Consider the following 19,716-nt stretch of genomic DNA (forward strand, 5'->3'; position numbering starts at 1 on the left):
ATTATCAATAACCAATGGAAAGGCATAAATAATCCAATATATGAATATTAAGGAGACACCTTACTTCTGGTTAAGGAAAGGAGAGGTCATTACAGGGAATGTAACATTTGATCTGGATTTTGGAGAATATGGGAGAGGCACCTTGGATAGTGAACTTGGACCAGAGAGCCTTGGATTCAAGTCTCACCTATGAAGCATATGGTAATAGAATTGAAAAAGAAGACTTAAAAGTGTAAAATGAGGTAAAAAAAAAAAAAAGTGAAATTCACAATGATGTGAGCCAGTGCAGCAATGATCAATCACCCAAGAAGCATTAATTAAGCACCTTTTATGTTCCAGGCACAATGCTAAGCAATGGGAATACATATTGAAAATTAAAAAAAAACCCTTCTAGAGAACATTGCTTTAAGGAACATGTGTCATGACTAGAGATGCAATATACATGAGTGGACAAAAGATAAATGCATATTTCTTGGAAAGCAGTTTAACAGGGTAAGTACTTAGAGCAATAGTGTAGGAACAGCAAAAAAAAAAGTCTCTTAGAGGAGGAGGGAAGCACTTGGTCTTAATTTTAATAAAATCCAGGCATTTTAAGAAGTGGAAATGAGGGATAAGGATTGCATACCATGAATGATGGACAGCAAAGACATGGAGATGAGAAATGGAGTGTCTGTTGTATGTGAGGAAAAATGAGTAAGCCTGCATGGGTAGATGCTTGAGAATGAGGAGTGGAGTAATGTGAGTGACCTGAAAGATAGGAAGGGGTCAAATTGTGAAGAGATTTCAATGACAAGTAAAGGACTTAGCACTTGATTCTTTAAGGAATAGAGAGTTGTTGAAGGTTAGTGGTTGGGATGGTTACATAGTCAGAACTGCTCTTTGGTGGCATTGTGAAGGGTGGGGTACAATGGAGAGAGAGTTAAGACATATAGAGCAGTTAAAAGCTATAGAAATAACTTGATCAAGAGGTAATGAGAGCTCGAATTGAGTGATAGCTATGTTAGTGAGGAGAAGGGGATACCTGGGAGAGATGTTGTAGAGCAAGAAATTTCAAGATTTGTCAATTGATTATATAATGGGCATCAGACTTCAATCTTTGCTCTGATCAGTTATATTAAAAGACGGCAATCAGCTAAGATGCAGAAGCTGCACACTTTCATGACTAAAAAGATGGTGGTGTTCTTGTTAGTAATAATATAGAAGTTAATAGGAAGAATGGATTACACAGGGGTGGGGAGAAGAATGAATTAACTATCTTTGGGCTATATTGAGTTAGATATGGGAAAGTGTTAGTGGCCCAATAATGGACTTAAGGAGAAAAACTGAGACTGTGAATGGAACCAAGAAACATCTATATAAAGATGACAATTGAACCTATCGGTTCTTAGTGGATTGTCATATTAGATAGTATAGCTGGAGAAGAGAAAAGGCTCAGGAAAAAGCTTAAGCTAGATCTGTCTCCACCTCTCTCTCTCTCTCTCTCTCTCTCTCTCTCTCTCTCTCTCTCTCTCTCTCTCTCTCTCTCTCTCTCTCTCTCTCCCTCCCTCCCTCTCTCCCTCTCTTTTTCTCTCTGTCCCTCCCTCTCTCTCCAATAAAGTTTGAAAGCCAGAAAAATAACCAAGTGAGTAGATTCATTTAAATGCAAATAAGAGAAAGTATCGAGGAGAAAGTAGTCAAAAGTATCAAATGTTCCTGCAAAGATGTCAAGGAAGAGGAAGTTTGAAAAAAGGGCATTACATTCAGCAGTTTAGATATTATTGTAATTTTGGAGTGAGCAGTTTCAGTTGAATGAAACCACATGTATATGCTTTTTTCAAAGATGTTTAACTCAGAAGGAGAGTAAAGATGTGTTGTGATGATGGCCTGGTGCTAGAATCTAGTTTGATTTTCTTTCTTTGGATGGAGATACTTGGAGATATTTGCAGGCAGCAGAGAAGGAATGAGTAAATAGGGAGAGAGTAGAAATTAGAGAGATGGAGTGAGCATGATGGTGAAGGTAAATCTGCTGGAGAAGTCAGGAAGGGTCAAGGGTTTAAATAGCACTTGGTCTTGGTAAATAGTTGGGCCACCTCATCATCAGAGATAAAGTGAAGAAGGAAAGAGTCTGTGTGGGGGATGGGGGAGTGTCACAGGAGGAGGGGGAAAGTAGCAAGAAGGAGTAAAGGTGAGCTATAGCTATATATCTATATATTCACTTTTTTGATACAGCATGAGGCAAGGTCCTTAGAAGAGAGACATTTAAAGAATTAATTAAATGCCATCACCATTCATGAGGATACTGAAGAAATAATTTTCAAATCAAGAGATGTGTTTAAAAGACAAGGAACACTTTACTAAGGCTCAATAAATTCTTCCTTTATGATTCTTGGGTCTAAATTGATTAAAGCAGAAAACTAAATAACACAGGTCACGGAGTTAATGGCAAAGAAACAACCAGCATCATTTCATTACTGTTTTATCTGAGGGGATGATCTGAATCTCTACTCAAGTTTAAAGACACAAATTCATAAACAATGTTAAATATGAAGAAATTGAGTGGTGCTACGTATGGAGCTTGGTGCAAATGAATGTAATTATGACAGAAGGTAAAAGAACAACTGCTGAGATGCATGAGTTCATTCTTAGCAACAATTAAATTATTGAAGATCTAGTGCAAGGGGAGACCTATAAATTTCTCAGCTTCCTGCAGTTGAGAAGGATTAACCACAGAGCAATTAAAGAAAGGCAAATAGAAATATTTAGTTCAATACTGAAAATAAAATTTAAAAATAAGCTTACCTTGAATTAAACAACCATTGCTTTTATGGTAATGTCAGGTAAATCATTTCTAACCTATTAATTTGATATTTCAAAAGGCTCTAAAACAGTCCTATCCAATAACATGAGTCAAACAAAAATACAGCCCCCCACACACACATTTATCACTCAAATACGGTAATTGCAAGACTCACTCAAAGAACAGGGTGAATATGGATGGGGAATAATTAACATTAACAATTTATGTTGCTCCAAGATTACAAAAAAAAAAAAAAGTTGAGGGATTGCTTTTGCAGCAGATCTGATTACTAACAAAAGACTATAAATGTTTCCATTGAAGTGATCGTAAGTAAACTACTATTAAAACTTGCATCAGAAATCACACAGAATCAACTGATTCACCAAGTGCAAATGAAAACAAGAAAAATGCAATGATCTGGCACATTTCAGACCTCTGTAATTGCTATTTGTGTTATATCAACTATGATTATGTAGAAAAGTCAGTGTTTAATTTTAAATGGGAGAAATTCAAGTCCGAGGTGCCCAAAAGCAATGCCTAAAAGAAGATTTTGACAATGATCACCAGACTATCATGAAGGAAATTTCACTGTTGGGTATAAAATGTTCCTGGTGACTAATGAAATAAATAAACACAGAGTTGAATTATATTCCATCTAGAGTGTCTGGGTTATAATAATAGTAATAAATTTAAAATTGAATAACGAAATATGGCTTAACCAATACATGAAAATAGTACTTTTATAGTTATATATCAAAGATATCTTAGGGTTTAATTCCCATGACAGCAGAGAATTATTATAACAGAACCATGACAAATACAAAAAACAAAGCCAGTGACTAGCAACTACGCTGATTTCATAGACGGACTTCCTGGTGTACTGGTTTCATTGAAAAGAAATATCATAAAATCATGGGGTGAAAAAATAAACACATAATACTGGTGAAAAAACAGAAGGTAGACAGAGGATCATTAGCACTAAGGAGTCATCTCTCCACCTGGGATATTTTCCCCCAAGAACAATTTATAAAGTAACAACTTTGTAAGAACAAAAAAATAATGAGCGTAAGAGTTCTATGAGTTCAAGGACTAATCGTCCTCGGAAGAGAAGTTATTATTATTGCTGCTGTGTTATATTGTGATTATTATTACTAATATTAGGAATGTTATTATTTAATATAACAACAGCAACAAATTGACTAGCATTTAAATTGCACTTTAAGGTTTCCAAAGTACTTGGCAAATATTACCTCATTTTATCATTATAAAATCCCTGGGAGGTAGATATTATTATTCTTAATTTTTTACAGATAAGGAAGCCATCTGGGAATATATAACTGACTTACCCAGGGTGTGAAGGTAAATTTGAACTCAAGTCTTCTTTACTCCAAGTCCAGTACTCTATCCACTGTGTCATGTCACTTCCTTTCATAATAATGAGAGAGAATGGATTCAGGGTGTATAGTAAGATATATTTTCTTTTAACATAACTGATGCATATATTAATTTGTCTTGACTATACATATAGAACACATTTTTGTTTTTATTTCTTTTGTCCTTCCAATGCTTGTGTAAGAAAATGGTAGAAAAGATTATTTGTTATTGTTGTTTGAAAGAAAAATAACATTTTTAAAAGACTAGGAAAGATCTCACCACAGGAGTCTTTGACAATACCAAATGGTTCAGTAACTTCAACAACAAAAAGAAATAAAATAAAACATAGATCTGGCTGTATCACTGTCATGTGGTTGGCTCTTATGTTTAAAATAACTTGGAGACTCTACTTCTTTGCATTCAAAATTCTCCAAAAACATGGTTCTATTTTTCCTTTCCAGAATTCTTATATATTTTTCACCTACCTGCACTTCATGACCCAGCATGACTGACATATTTTTTTAACATCAGAGATATCTTTTAAACATTGCCCCATGTATTCTCTCCTGACTTTCCAAAGGCTGTCCCCCATTCTTGGAGCGGACTCTCTCTTGACCTCTGTCTCTAAGGATTAGTTATTGTCTTCAAAGTTTATCAAACTCAATCTTTTTTTAAAATCCAGTAAACACCTAAAATTAGGCAGTATCTGTAAATACAAAGAAATAAATAAAACAAATCCTGCTCTCAAGAAAGTTATATTAGAACATGAGAAAGAGCATGTATACATATATCTATATATGGCATACATGTATGCATACATATATGTATATCTGTATATTCACATACATGATATACATACACACTGACACACATACATGTACACTATATGCACTGAAAATTTAATGTACATTAATTATTCTAGAAGAAAGGTACTGTCATTTATAGGGCTCAAGGAAAAGGATCATGGAGAAGGTGCCTGGTTGGTGAAACAAGGGATTCTAAGAGACAGAAAATAGGAGAGAGTGTGCTGAGACAAGGGGGATGAGGCAACATAAAGAGATGAGAGGTGGAGTGAAGTGTGAACAGCATCAAGAAAACAGTTTGATTGGACCATAGAGTTCTTCAAGAACAATGTGCTTATTACACGTTGGAAAAAGAGGTTGAGACTGGGTTATGAAGGAATCAAAATGACAATTAGAAGAGTTTATATTTGAGCCTAGAGGTAATAAGGAGCCCCTAGAGTTTATTGAGTAGGGGAGAAACATGATTAGAACTGCACTTCAAGAAAATCTCTTTGGAAGCTATGGGGGACAAAGTTTGAGGTAGGGAGACTAATTAGAAGGCTATTCTTAAATAAGATGAGAGCCTGAATGAGGTGATAACTATATATCAAAGAAAATGACATGAATATAAGAGATGTTGGAGGTAGAAATGATAAGACTTGCCAACTGATTGGATATGCATAGTGACTGAAAGAAAGGAGATAGAGATGATCAAGTGGTTTCTGCAAATATCTTTGACTGAAAGAATGCTGGAGACCTTTTTTTCCTGGATCCCCAGTATTCTACCATGTATTACTGTAGTTCCTTCCCTTCAAAATTATTCTGTATTTTTTTGGCACGCGTCACATCTGTGTGTGTGTTTCTACAATCACTACAATGATTTGAAGCTATTGGCACCTAATATATGGCTGCTAATTGATTAAACAAAGTACTTGTTGGACTGAATAGAGATAAATGGGTATCTCATCAAATTTGTTGGAGTTTTACTTAGTTACTTCATTATATTCACATATTTTAAGAATAAAACAATAATTGACAATGAATTATACTTTTTTTTACTCCTCAGCACAAATTTTAAAGTATTTCCTGATATTTTCATACTACCAAGAGATTGTTTAATAATAATTAAATTATTAAGTATGATGCTTTTGTTGCACATTTGTCATATTAATTTTATCCAATCCTGCGTATTCTTATCTGTAAAATGAGAATTATGGTTTAAATGACCTCTGAAAACTCTTCCAGTTATAAACATTGATGAGAGTATTTGAGTTAATATGTGCAAAACAAATTGTAAACCATGAAATATGCCCATTTTAGTTAATAGCATCATAATCATATTTATTATCATCATCGCTGACTGATGCATAACAAAATCAGGGAAGGAGCACACCAAATCACCAAGAGTATCTACTAAACTGCAAAAGAGTTATGATCTGAGCTCAGGCAGGGGGTATCCAGAGTTATAAATCTATTTACACTTGAGACTTTCAAGCTAATATTACCACAGGGGTGGAGAATCTGCAGCCTCGAGGCCACATGTGCCCCTCTAGATCCTTAAGTGTGGCCCTTTGGCTGAATTCAAACTTCACAGAACAAATCCTCAATAAAAGAATTTGTTCTGTAAAACTTGGACTCAGTCAAAGGGTCGCATCCAAGGACCTCGAAGGCCACATGCAGCCTTCAGGTTGCAGGTTCCACATCCCTGATTCCTAGTATTTATCATTTATTTATTTATTCCTAGTAATTTGCAATTACCTACACATATTTATTTTGGGGGAAAATTCTCAAAGGAAACCAAGCAAGCAAAAAAATTAGTTTCTATAGAGAATGATTTTCTATATTTCACTATAGGTTGTTCCTTCCTATTATTTAATGAGCAAGGAGTTATGGTGTTTCCTTTGAGAAGGTGACAAAAGGCAGTGGAGCTGACTCCAATAGACTTCAACTACAGATAATCAAGGTGAAAAGGATATAGTAAGTGTAGAACTTGAAGAAGATAATTTCTGATACTTAGAATTTTATTTTTGGATTGACACTGTAATACCATTGCACAAGGAACTTCCATTAAGAAAATGCACTCCCCCAAAGTGCATCAGTACTTTTTTGCAAACATATAGTCTCAATCTCCTGGAACTTATAGTATTAATTGAGATATTGAGAAGAACATTGATTTCCTATCAGATGCAGAATGTGAACCTAGTTCTCTCTTACTCAAAGTTTGCTCTCTACCCACAACAATATTATTTCTCACTCACAGACCAGAACACAGAGAAAGAGAGGAGCAAACACTTCTCCTTTCATCACATACCCTTGGAAGAGCTGAAAATTTGCAGTTCCTAGAAGTAAACAGCTACACAAAAACTCCTGAAGCTTGGGACAGTACCTCCTCCTTCCCCAATGGAAACTCAGAACTACCTAGACAGAGCTCAAAAGTCAAGTAATTGAAGGGGGAAATGAGCAAAAACAGGAAAAAATCAGACCATAGAATCTTACTTTGGTGACAAAAAATATCAAAACATACAACCAGAAGAAGACAATAAACATGTATGGCTCCTCATGGTTTAATGTCAAAGGAAAAAAAGGAAAAAAGACAGAAAAGGACTGTTGGTAGTAGCTCTGCTTTCCAATAATAAAACATAGGAAGCAGAGAAGCAGTCTCCTTTGTTTCCTCCTGACTTGCCTCTTATACAACATTCTGTGACATAATTCTTTCCCCTAGAAACAGGCAATGTCAGTCTCTGCTTCATAGTCTTTGTAAAGTGACAACTCTAGGAAGAGGGAGCCTCCCCTCTATGACTATAGAACAGGGGTCTTCTTGCCTGGTCCCTGTCCCTGCATATCTTATATAGCTGGGGTGAATTATAGCTGTGTTCTTTGCCCCCGTGGGTCTCCTCTCAGTCTTACAATACCATTTGAAGGTACAAACAGTGGGCTTCCATGCTTTGTGAATGTCCCCTCCCTGTTCAAGAATTAGTTCTGGCTGTGTGAGTGCCTAATTTCTTTGGCCTGCTGCTGTGAGGCCAAGTCCAAGTTTTCCACAAGGCTTTCCAGTGAATAAATTGTGCCTGTGATGGAGGACAGGAGGTAAGGGGTGCAAAGCCTGGATGTAATGATCTGCTAAGGGTCCAACGTTCCTCCTGAGGATAGTGGGTATTGAGGCATGTAGAGCCAATTTATACCTCCTTCATAATCCTGAAAGTGTATAACCAGCTCGTCTCATATTGTATTCATCCGTAACTGACAGTCTTTGTAAGGGCCCAAGATGGTATCTCAAATTTCATGGTTGGAATGTAGCTTTTAATATATTCTTCTTAGCGTCCATAAAAGAGTGATGATCAAGGGCTATTACCTTAGGGAAGGATTTTACCAAATATTTATTGTGTTTGGACAACTATAGTAATAGCATTTCTCTTCGGTAAAGGACAAATGGTGTCTAAGCTCTCCGAAAATCACCAAGTAGAACCAACTATTATTTTTGAATACACTTTTACTTCATTGGAAAGTGCATTAGCATAATTAAATGCATATATGGTGTGGTAAGCCACAGCATGCATAATTTTGTCATCCGAGAAGTATCTAATTGTCAAAATGAGAGTTTTACTAAATACCCTTTGCTCTAGGCACATTCCTTATTTTTGTAAACATATCATACTTTGATGTTCAAAAATAAAAGAAAAACAAAACAAAACAAAGAAAGCATGATTGAACCAAGTCAAGAAGAAAAGTAATAATAGTAAAGCATCCTCCCTTCAAATACATACACACACACACACATTAGAGGAGATAGTGTAGACAAGATTATTTGGGGACAAGTATACTCAAAGCAAATTGACTGGTATCACAGCAAACATTAAAATTTTACATTGAAAACAATTATTTAGAACTTAAGTTGCAAGCTTTATTTGGTAACACTCAACATCATGGGATTTTAAAATGATAGTTTTGTGTTATCTAAACATATTTCCATTGCTGGGATTATTCAATATTGCTCCACAATATCAAGCATAGTGCTTCAATTCTTCAACATGAAATCTTTGTCCTTTCTGCCTGTGACTCATCTTTATTATATAAAAGTTAAACATGAACCAAAATATCACAACACTTACCTGTGCAATATATAAGTACATCAGTGGAATGTGTTTCTGATGTGAATTAAATGCACGTATTAAAAAATTCACATTTTTACTTGTACATACTTCTAAGATTAAAATTTGAATAATTCATTGGCAAACTTCCTTTTGAAAGATGTCTCTTTTTCCAAATCAGTAAAAATCCAACTTATTTTCCTCTACTCTCAACACCCCTTAAAAATTGAGAAAAAAAAAAAAACACGCCTGTTTCGGTAAAGCAAATAAAATGTCTGCATTCATCATGTTCAAAATAACATACATAGCCTTCCAGACTGAGATTCCTTCACCTCACTAACTAGAGACGGTTATAATTCATCCTTAGTCCTCCAGAATAATGATTGACCATTATGCTAATCAGAGTTCCAAATTCTTAAAAATTGTTACTCTTTATCATCTTATTGTCACTGTGTCATTTGTACTCCTGGTTCTGATCATTTTACTCTACTCTGTATCAGTTCATTCTAATTTTGCTCTGATACCCTGCATCGTTTCTTAAAGAAGTAAAATACTTCATCATATTATATATATATATATATATATATATATATATATATATATATATATATATATATATGATTACCTCAGACAGAGTTGTAAATCTTTCCTAGTATATCCTTAATAAAAATTTATTTGCTTGGATCAAATCCTTCCCTTAATCTGCCATTCCTCTAATTCCTCCTTCATCCTCTTTCCTTCTCATTTTCTGGTTGAATGGAATGCATTTCTGTAATTAGTTTTATATATATATACATATATATATATGTATGTATGTATGTATGTATGTATGTATGTATGTATGTATGTATGTATGTATGTATTTTTTCCTCTATTGACCAATTTAGAGGAGAGGAACAATCAAGAAACAGTCACTTCTATCTTGTCCTCCTTGTTTGTATAGATGTCTTCCTGTGCATACTGACTGAAACAATTTTCCTTAACTTTCCTCTCCCCCCACCTACACCCCTTATTGTACAGTCCCCTGCCTATCTTCATACCATCAAGACATAACAGAATCACTCTAAGATCTTCTGCCTAGTTGTATCCTTTATATGACCTCAATGATGAAAAAATTCAGAGGGGGCTTGTGCATCATGTTAAAATACTTTGTTTAGTCTTTATCATTGTTTATGTTTACTTTTTCATGTTTAACTACTGTAGTTGAACTTTGAAGTTCCTAAAAAGTCCAGATTTTTTAATTCTCTGTTTCATTAAAAGTATATCCACCACCCATCTACTAATATCTAGCTTTCTTAAAAATGTTATTGTTGTCTATAAATCAATATACTTTGACCTCTGGAACATGTAATTCCAAGATCTGTGTTCCTTTTTGGTGGTGGCTGTTAGATCATGTGTAGTCCTCTGTACTTGGTTCCCTGGTACTCGAATACTTTCTTTTAGGCTGTTTACCTATGCATACAGACATATATGTACGCATTTACATGAATACAAACATAGACACATATGTGTGTGTCAGAAGTTTTGGATATTGGTTATTAATTTACTGGAAGTTTTTATTTCAGAATTTAATTCAGGAGGTGACAACATTATTCTTTGTATTTCCACTTTATTTTCCAGTTCTAAGAAATCCAGAGTTTTAAGATTTCTTGAAATATGATGCACAGGCTCTCTTTTTGTATTTATGTTCAGTTATCCCAAAGATTTTTATTTTTTAACTTTGTTTTCCAGATCTATTGTTTCTGCAATGAGATACTTTACAACTTTTGACAAAAAATTAAGTAAAAATGTATATGCGTATTTCTTTGATTTCTTTTTGTTCAGAGAAAAATTAATTTTAATTATTATTTATCGCAGTCTTCAAAGTCCCTCTTTCAATCTATAGGGCTTAATTAGCTGATTTGTGTATTAAACTTAACATAAAATCAATGGCAACACATCAGTTTTCAGAATGCTTCTTTCCATCTTTAAGGCAAATTCTTGAATAGGAATAAAATCTTATAAAATAATGGAAATGAACAAGAAGTTTCTTAGAAATAAAGAAAAATTGAACAGTTTTCTTTATGACCTTTATTTAATCTTAAGGTATTCAAAAGTTACAGCTGGTTGCAGTTTGTCACTGTGTTCCCTTATCCACTGAACCACTCTTCCTTTTTTGTTCTTCAAGGTTAATTGCTAGTATTGATATCAGCTTTACTGCTGACATCTTGAATCTTAATATTATTCATCTATCCATAATATTTTTAATGAACATAAGTTTTGAAACATGTAAATAGTTATAAGCAAACTATGTGCATTTCATTTAGGATGCCCTGTAGTTTTTCTCTTCTCTCTTTCCACACACACACACACACACGCACACACACACATATATACATATATATAATGCATATATGTATGTATATATGCAAATACATGTATGTATGTGTATGTATATATGTATATATAAGCATGTATATATACACGTATATATATGATGTACTGTACTTTTTCTCTTCTCTCTGTCTCTGTCTCTCTCCATATATATGTATATATACATATATATGTATGTATGTATGTATGTATGTGTATTTTCTCTTTCTTTCTATGATTCTCTTTCTTAAGTAAATCCACAATGTATTCTCATAAGGATGCCTAGCACATCTGCCCAACTTATCCCTTGTCTTATTCTGGGACATGGCCACTTCTCTACTGCTTATTTGGTTTAATGGATAGCGATTTTTGCTATTGTATAATGATGTCATTGAGCCATGTAAAATGACTGGGATTGGTGGAGGAAGGGGTTGCCAGTGGGGTAGAGTACTCATATGACCTTGTTGGCAGAATTAGACTAAGTAGCACTGTGCTATTTTAATACATACTGCTCTCATGGAAATCAATATCTTTATTTTTTCCCGTTAGGAAAAACAACAACTACTACTTAATGTTGTGAAATCACAATGACCATTCTTGTTCCAAAAGAAGAGATAATAATGTAACAATAATATTTATAGCAGCTTAAAGTTTTCAAAGCTCTTCATCAATATCACTTCATTTTGTCCTCACAATTAGCCCTCCAAGACAGATCTTTTTTTCTTATTTTCTCCATTATATAAAACATGGAATGAGGCAGACAGATATTAAATACTTGCTCAGAGTCACAGGGCAAGTAAGCGTCTGAGGTCATATTTTAACTCAGGTCTTTCTTCCTGACTCCATTTAAATTGCTCTCTCCATTGGCTCATTTTCTTGCAAAAGATTAGATATAGGTGCTTCCATCCTTTCTTTGCAGAATATAGGGACTGTAGATGTGGGATGTTGCATATGATATTGAACTTAGTTGATGTGCTGGACTTGATTTGCTCAAAAGCTGTCTTTTAATTCTGCTTCTCCCTCTTCTCCTTCTCTTATTCCTTCCCCTCCTCCTCCTCATCCTTTTTCCTCCTCCTTCTTCTCTTTCTTCATCTTCTTCTTCCTCTTCTCCTTCTTGTTCTTGCTCTTCTTCTTCTTTTCCTCTTCCTCCTTCCCCTTCTTCTGCCCTCTTCTCTTTCTTCTCCTCCTTCTACTTCTTCTTCCATTCAATATAGAATAGCTTTCTGGAAGCAAAAAAAGACATGTTGAGAAATAAAAGTGATATAACAAAGAACATGATGACTTTTCTAAGTTGATTTTAATAAGATCTGGGTTTTGCTTTTGTCCTGGTGTGAATTATCTTTTGTCATCAAATGAATTTCCTATAGCTATCATTGACAATGATTTTAAGACAAGGTTTTTTTGTTTTGTTTTTTTTTTCTGTCGTATGGACAAGGTCAACTTGGTCACAGAGCTAGGTCAAATCAGAATGGTTTTTCTCAGTCAGGGACCTTTTCCTTGTTTTGAAAGCAACAAGGAAGGGATATTTGTTCAGTGCAAGCAGGCCTAACATGCTATCTATTTTCGGCTTTTGTGTCAGCACCTCGGAAAGGGCTGGCTATGGCCTATTCCCATTTCTTCTGTAAATGTCACAAACACAAATTTGTTTGCCTATGTTTTTATTTTATATTTTCATTTTATTTTATTGTTTTTATGGGAAAAGGATGTCAGTTTCCTTCAAGAAAAAAAAGTTTATTTTCATTGGTCCTCAGGTTCCAAATAAATTGTTATATATTTAATCTGAAGAATAGTAAGGAATAAGGAATTTTATTCAGAATGTGTCTCCATCAGTTATTACATGGAGCCATGCTGAAAAATGTCCTTAATGATGGAGTAAACTATCATAAGAGACACAGTCATCGACTTTACATTGAAAATAAAAATGAAATGATAACCACATAATTGCTCCACAGAGAAATAGTGACATTTGATTGTGGAATGAAGATGTTTAATGAAAAATATAATTAATAATATTTTATAAAAACACTCAATAATGACATATATATACATGAATACATATATATGTATGAATATAAATATTTTCTTTTTATGTCTTTTGGTAAAAACTCTCCTTATGTATGTTGTACTTACATTTATGTGTGTGTGAATACATACACACAGATATATAGATATATATATATATATATATATATATATAGTTTAACAATGTAGTATAATTATACATTATACCATTCAATATAATTTTATTTTACATCATATAATATAACATTATTATATAATATATAAATGATGGAAAATTAATAAAACATATGCATGTTATACTTATGAATTATTTATAGCATAATATGACTATATGTGACATTTTTATATAAAATGTGTATTGAGTATATATAGATATACAGAATACACAATAATTTACACACACAGATACACATTTATATATATATATATATATATATATATATATATATATATATATATTCATTTTGTATATTGTCTTCATTATAGTTTAAACTCCATAAAGTCAGGGACTATCTTTTTCTTATTTGTATCCCCAGAGCCTAACACAGTGCCCGATGTGTAGCAAGTAATGAATAAATAAATGTTCACAATATATTATGTCTTTACATTTTGTAATTTTAGAAAATATAGTGCTTATTAGCAGAGATATATTGTCAGGTCATTAAAAGGATTTAGAGCACCAAAGAAGGCACTCACTGTCTTTCTCACTGAGGCTCAGTGTTCAATAGGTCCAGAGTGGCTCGCCATCATTGGACTGGTCTTGGAGTTGGTATTTTTTCTCTCTTTGGAAGCTATCACTCCAGAGCACTAGAAGTTTGAAACATTCTCATTTCTTCTCCTACCGCAACCAGGATTTCATCTCAACTCTGAAAGAATAGTTCAAAAGTAATATGAGAAAGGGTTAATAATGTGTTCTGCCCTACATTTCTGGGAGCATATTCCTTATATTGAAAAAACACCAATTAGCTTATATGTATGGTACTTTAACGTTTTCATAGTATTTCCCAATGGAGGGGGGAGAGCGGGGAGGTGAGAGGGAAAAAGTGACGATCACTCTCATCATATTTGGCTTAAGGAGGGGATAACATGAACACTTAATTTGGTATGAAAATCTATCTTACACTACAGGAAAGTAGGGGAGAAGGGGATAAGTGGAGTGTGGGGGGATGACAGAAGGAAAGGCAAATGGGAGGAGAGAGTAACTATAAGTAAATACTTTTGGGGAGGGACAAAGTTAAAAGAGAAAACAGAATAAAGAATGAAAGGGGGGTGGGATAAGATGGAGGGAAATACAGTTAGTCTTTCACAACATGACTGTTATGGAAATCTTTTGCATAACTACACATGTATAGCCTATATTGAATTGCTTGCCTTCTCAGTGGGGATGCTTGGGGAGAGAGGAAGGGAGAGAAGTTGGAGCTCAAAGTTTTAGAAATGAATGTTGAGAGCTGTTTTTGCATGCAACTGGGAAATAGGAAATACAGGTAATGGGGTATAGAAATCTATCTTGCCCTATAAGAAAAGAGAGAAAATAGGGATAAGGGAAGGGAGGGGTGTGATAGAAGGGAGGGCAGATTGGAGGAAGGGGTAATTAAAATGTGCTGTGTCTCTTGGTGGGCAGAGGGGAAAGATGAGGAGAAAACTTTGAAATTCAAAATCTTGTGGAAATGAACGTTGAAAACTAAAAATAAATAAACTAAAAACAAGAACAAAGTGTTTCCCAAATGCTATTCTATTTCATCCATACAGCAACTCTATGGGATAGTTACTATTATAATGACTATTTTATAGATGAGTTAACTACAGCTGAGAGAGTAATGTCAAAAGTCACATAGCTATTGAGGGTCTGAGATATAGTTGAATGAACATTTTCCTGATGCCAAGTCTTGGGTTTTTATTAATTTTGTGTTTAAACATTTTTATATTTTTTGTATATGTTCCTGTGTATATGTTTTCCCTGCCTTGTTGTAAGGTGTAGGGATCACAGTTAGAGCTTATTCATGTTCAGCTACTCAGACCAAGTAGCAATCTCATTGGCCAAATCTCCACTTCAAAGAAGCTGTATATCTGAAGCTGTGTGTGTGTATGTATGTATGTGTGTGTGTGTATGTATGTATGTATGCATATTTGTTATCTCCTTGTATACTGCTACTTCCAAAGAAGGACTTGAGAAAAGTGGTAATAAGTCTTCCGACATGCACTGCTGTGAGAAAAAAAAGAGGTTATGTATAAATGAACCACATATACAGGGAGCAAAGCTGAAGAATTTCCTGAATGACTTAGAACGATGGCTGGCTCGTGTTCAGTGGCAAATTTGGTTTGGCTATATATATGTATAAGTATGCATGTGTGTTTGAGTGTGCATGTAATAAAATATAATGCAATCATCATATCCCTGTGACATTATTATTATTCCTTTATCAGTTGGGACATTGACACTGAGAAAAGTTTTATGAATTGTTAAGGGCAAGTATCTGAAGTGGGATACCTTCCTACTCAGGTCATCATCACTTGAGCTGTAACACTGGATTTTTTCTGCCAAGGTTCCTCACCAAGAGATGGAGAGAAAAGCAATTCTTCCCTTTTGATAAACAGAGAAGTCAGGCTCCTTAAAAAGGAAATCCATAAGGAAAAAGACTAGAGTGGAAATTAGGGAAGGGCAAACATGTCTTTGTACCAGGTGCTGGAATTTGAAGAAAGGCCATTTCCTTCCCTGACTTGTGGTCACAGACAAAGAAGTGCTGTACAAAAAGCCAGACCAAGCAGAACACTGCCCTTTTGTTTCCCAAAGCACTTATCAAACGTAGGCAAACCTTTTGTTTACCCTAATATTTTTTTATTTGCTTTTTTAAATTTATTTTTTTATTTAAATTTTAACATTCACTTTAACAAAATTTTGGGTTCCAAATTTTCTCCCCTTTTGTCCCCTCCCCCCACCCCAAAACACCGAGCATTCTAATTGCCCCTATCACCAATCTGTTCTCTCTTCTATCTTCCCTCTCTGCCCTTGTCTCCATCTTCTCTTTTGTCTTGTAGGGACAGATGACTTTCTATACCCCTTTACCTCCTATTACTTATCTCCTAGTGGCAAGGACAGTACTCGACAGTTGTTCCTAAAACTTTGAGTTCCAACTTCTTTACCTCCCTCCTTCCCCACCCCTTCCCTTTGGAAGGTAAGCAATTCAGTATAGGCCAAATCTGCGTAGTTTTGCAAATAACTTCCACAATAGTCGCGTTGTACAAGACCAACTATATCTCCCTCCATCCTATCCTGTCCCCCATTACTTCCACTCTCTACTTTGATCCTGTCCCTCCCCATGAGTGTCGACCTCAAATTTCTCCATCCTCCCCATGCCCTCCCTTCCATCATCCCCCCCACCCTGCCCATCCCCTTATCCCCCAGTTTCCTGTATTGTAAGATAGGTCTTCATACCAAAATGAGTGTGCATTTTATTCCTTCCTTTAGTCGAATGTGATGAGAGTAAGCTTCATGTTTTTCTCTCACCTCCCCTCTTTATTCCTCCACCAATAAGTCTTTTGCTTGCCTCTTTTATGAGAGATAATTTGCCCCATTCCATTTCTCCCCCTCTCCTCCCAATATATTTCTCTCTCACTGCTTGATTTCATTTTTTTAAGATATGATCCCATCCTCTTCAATTCACTCTGTGCACTCTGTCTCTATGTGTGTGTGCGTCTGCGTGTGCATGCGTGTGTGTGTAATCCCACCCAGTACCCAGATACGGAACAGTTTCAAGAGTTACAAATATTGTCTTTCCATGTAGGAATGTAAACAGTTCAACTTTAGTAAGTCCCTTATAACTTCTCTTTGCTGTTCACCTTTTCATGCTTCTCTTCATTCTTGTGTTTGAAAGTCAAATTTTCTTTTCAGCTCTGGTCTTTTCATCAAGAATGCTTGAAAGTCCTCTATTTCAATGAAAGACCAATTTTTCCCCTGAAGTATTATACTCAGTTTTGCTGGGTAGGTGATTCTTGGTTTTAGTCCTAGTTCCTTTGACTTCTGGAATATCCTGTTCCATGCCCTTCGATCCCTTAATGTAGAAGCTGCTAGATCTTGTGTTATCCTGATTGTATTTCCACAATACTTGAATTGTTTCTTTCTAGCTGCTTGCAATATTTTCTCTTTCACCTGGGAATTCTGGAATTTGGCCACAATGTTCCTAGGAGTTTCTCTTTTTGGATCCCTTTCAGGCGGTGATCAGTGGATTCCTTGCATACTTATTTTGCCCTCTGGTTCTAGAATCTCAGGGCAGTTTTCCTTGATAATTTCATGAAAGATGATGTCTAGGCTCTTTTTTTGATCATGGCTTTCAGGTAGTCCCATAATTTTTAAATTGTCTCTCCTGGATCTATTTTCCAGGTCAGTTGTTTTTCCAATGAGATATTTCACATTATCTTCCATGTTTTCATTCTTTTAATTTTGTTTTGTGATTTCTTGGTTTCTTCTAAAGTCATTAGCCTCCATCTCTTCCATTCTAACTTTGAAAGAACTATTTTCTTCAGTGAGCTTTTGAACCTCCTTTTCCATTTGGCTAATTCTGCTTTTGAAAGCATTGTTCTCCTCAGTGGCTTTTTGACCCTCTTTTGCCAATTGAGTTAGCCTATTTTTCAAGGTGTTATTTTCTTCAGCGTTTTTTGGGGTCTCCTTTAGCAAGGTGTTGACCTGCTGTTCATGCTTTGACTGCACGTCTCTCATTTCTCTTCCCAGCTTTTCCTCCACCCCTCTAACTTGATTTTCAAAATCCTTTTTGAGCTCTTCCATGGCCTGAGCCCATTGAGTGGGCTGGGATACAGAAGTCTTGACTTCTGTGACTTTCCCTGATGGTAAGCTTTGTTCTTCCTCATCAGAAAGGAAGGGAGGAAATGCCTGTTCACCATGAAAGTAACCTTCTATGGTCTTATTATTTTTTTCCCTTTTCTGGGCATTTTCCCAGCCAGTGACTTGACTTCTGAATATTCTCTTCACACCCACCTCACCTCCAGATCCTCCCAGCCAGTGCTTGGGGTCTGCGATTCAAATGCTGCTTCCCAGCCTCAGGGCTTTGGGAGGGGGCAGGGCTGCTATTCTGTGTAAGATTAAGTTCAGCTGCTCAGGTGGGGGCAGGGCCACCTCTCAGGCTCAGTTCCCTCAGGGGGGTTATGCAGAAACCTTCAACAATGGATCTGGGCTCCTGCCTGCTTGGGGAGCCCCTGTCTACTCCCGCCTCTGCTGTTGTCTCCCGAGGGGGCCTGAGTTATGGGGGCACCCCGCTCCCCTCTCAACCCACCAAAGAGACCCTCTCACTGACTCCTGTCACCTGTGGGTGGACAGACCCACGTGGCCACTGGAGATCCCGTCCCTGAAGTCTTCTCGGATCTGCTCCTCTTGGTGCCGTGGCCAATGCAGGGCTGGGCTCAGCTCCATGTCCGCAGCATGACAGACCTTTTGTGAGAAGTTTGCAGGGCTCTCTGGAACAGAAATCTTCTCTGCTCCACCTTTCTGTGGCCTCTGCTGCTCCAGAATTTGCCAGGGGTTCTTTTTTACAGATGTTCTATGGGCTGTGGGTTCAGAGCTACGTGTATGTGCGTCTTTCTACTCAATCATCTTGGCCTAGCCCTAATATTTTTGATAGAGTATAGTTTTTTGTAATTCTCAACTTTGATTTTTTAATTATAAACTTAATAAACATGAACCTTTCCACATGGAAGTAGAAAAAAGAGAAATATGTCTATTATGTCTAGCTTGTTTTATTAAGTACATATTAAATTTAACATGATAGTACCTTCCCTGCTCAATTTATCCGTCTCTCCTTTCATCTGTGTATTTTTTAAATGTACCATCAGCATGCCTCTTTTTCCTATTTTTTTTTTTTTGCTCAGAATTTTCTTACAATATTTCATTAACTCCTATCTTTTCATAAACAGCTATTAACAACACTGGACAATTTGCTTACAAATTCCTCAAATAACTCTTCCTTTGAAGTCAATAATTAAAATGAATTAAATCAAGCTTACACATTGGTCATATCCAACAATATATCGGTCATTTTGTTCTCTAGCCCAATGCATCTCTGACATGATAAAAGATGGATGCGTCATCATTAGGCTTCTGTGTTTGTGTTTGGGCATTGTAGAAATTGGAGTTTTTATTATACAAATTTGTTTTTCTCTAGATTTTGATGGTATATAATCTATTCCCCTGATTTTACTCACCTTACTCTATACCAGTCCTTAGAAGTCTTCTTGGCTTTCTCTGAATCCTTTCCATCATTTCTTACAGCACAATACTATTTCATTATTTGTTTCCAGTTGTTGGACACATGAT

Source organism: Notamacropus eugenii, chromosome 7, assembly GCF_028372415.1.
Source record: "Notamacropus eugenii isolate mMacEug1 chromosome 7, mMacEug1.pri_v2, whole genome shotgun sequence".
NCBI lineage: Eukaryota > Metazoa > Chordata > Mammalia > Diprotodontia > Macropodidae > Notamacropus > Notamacropus eugenii.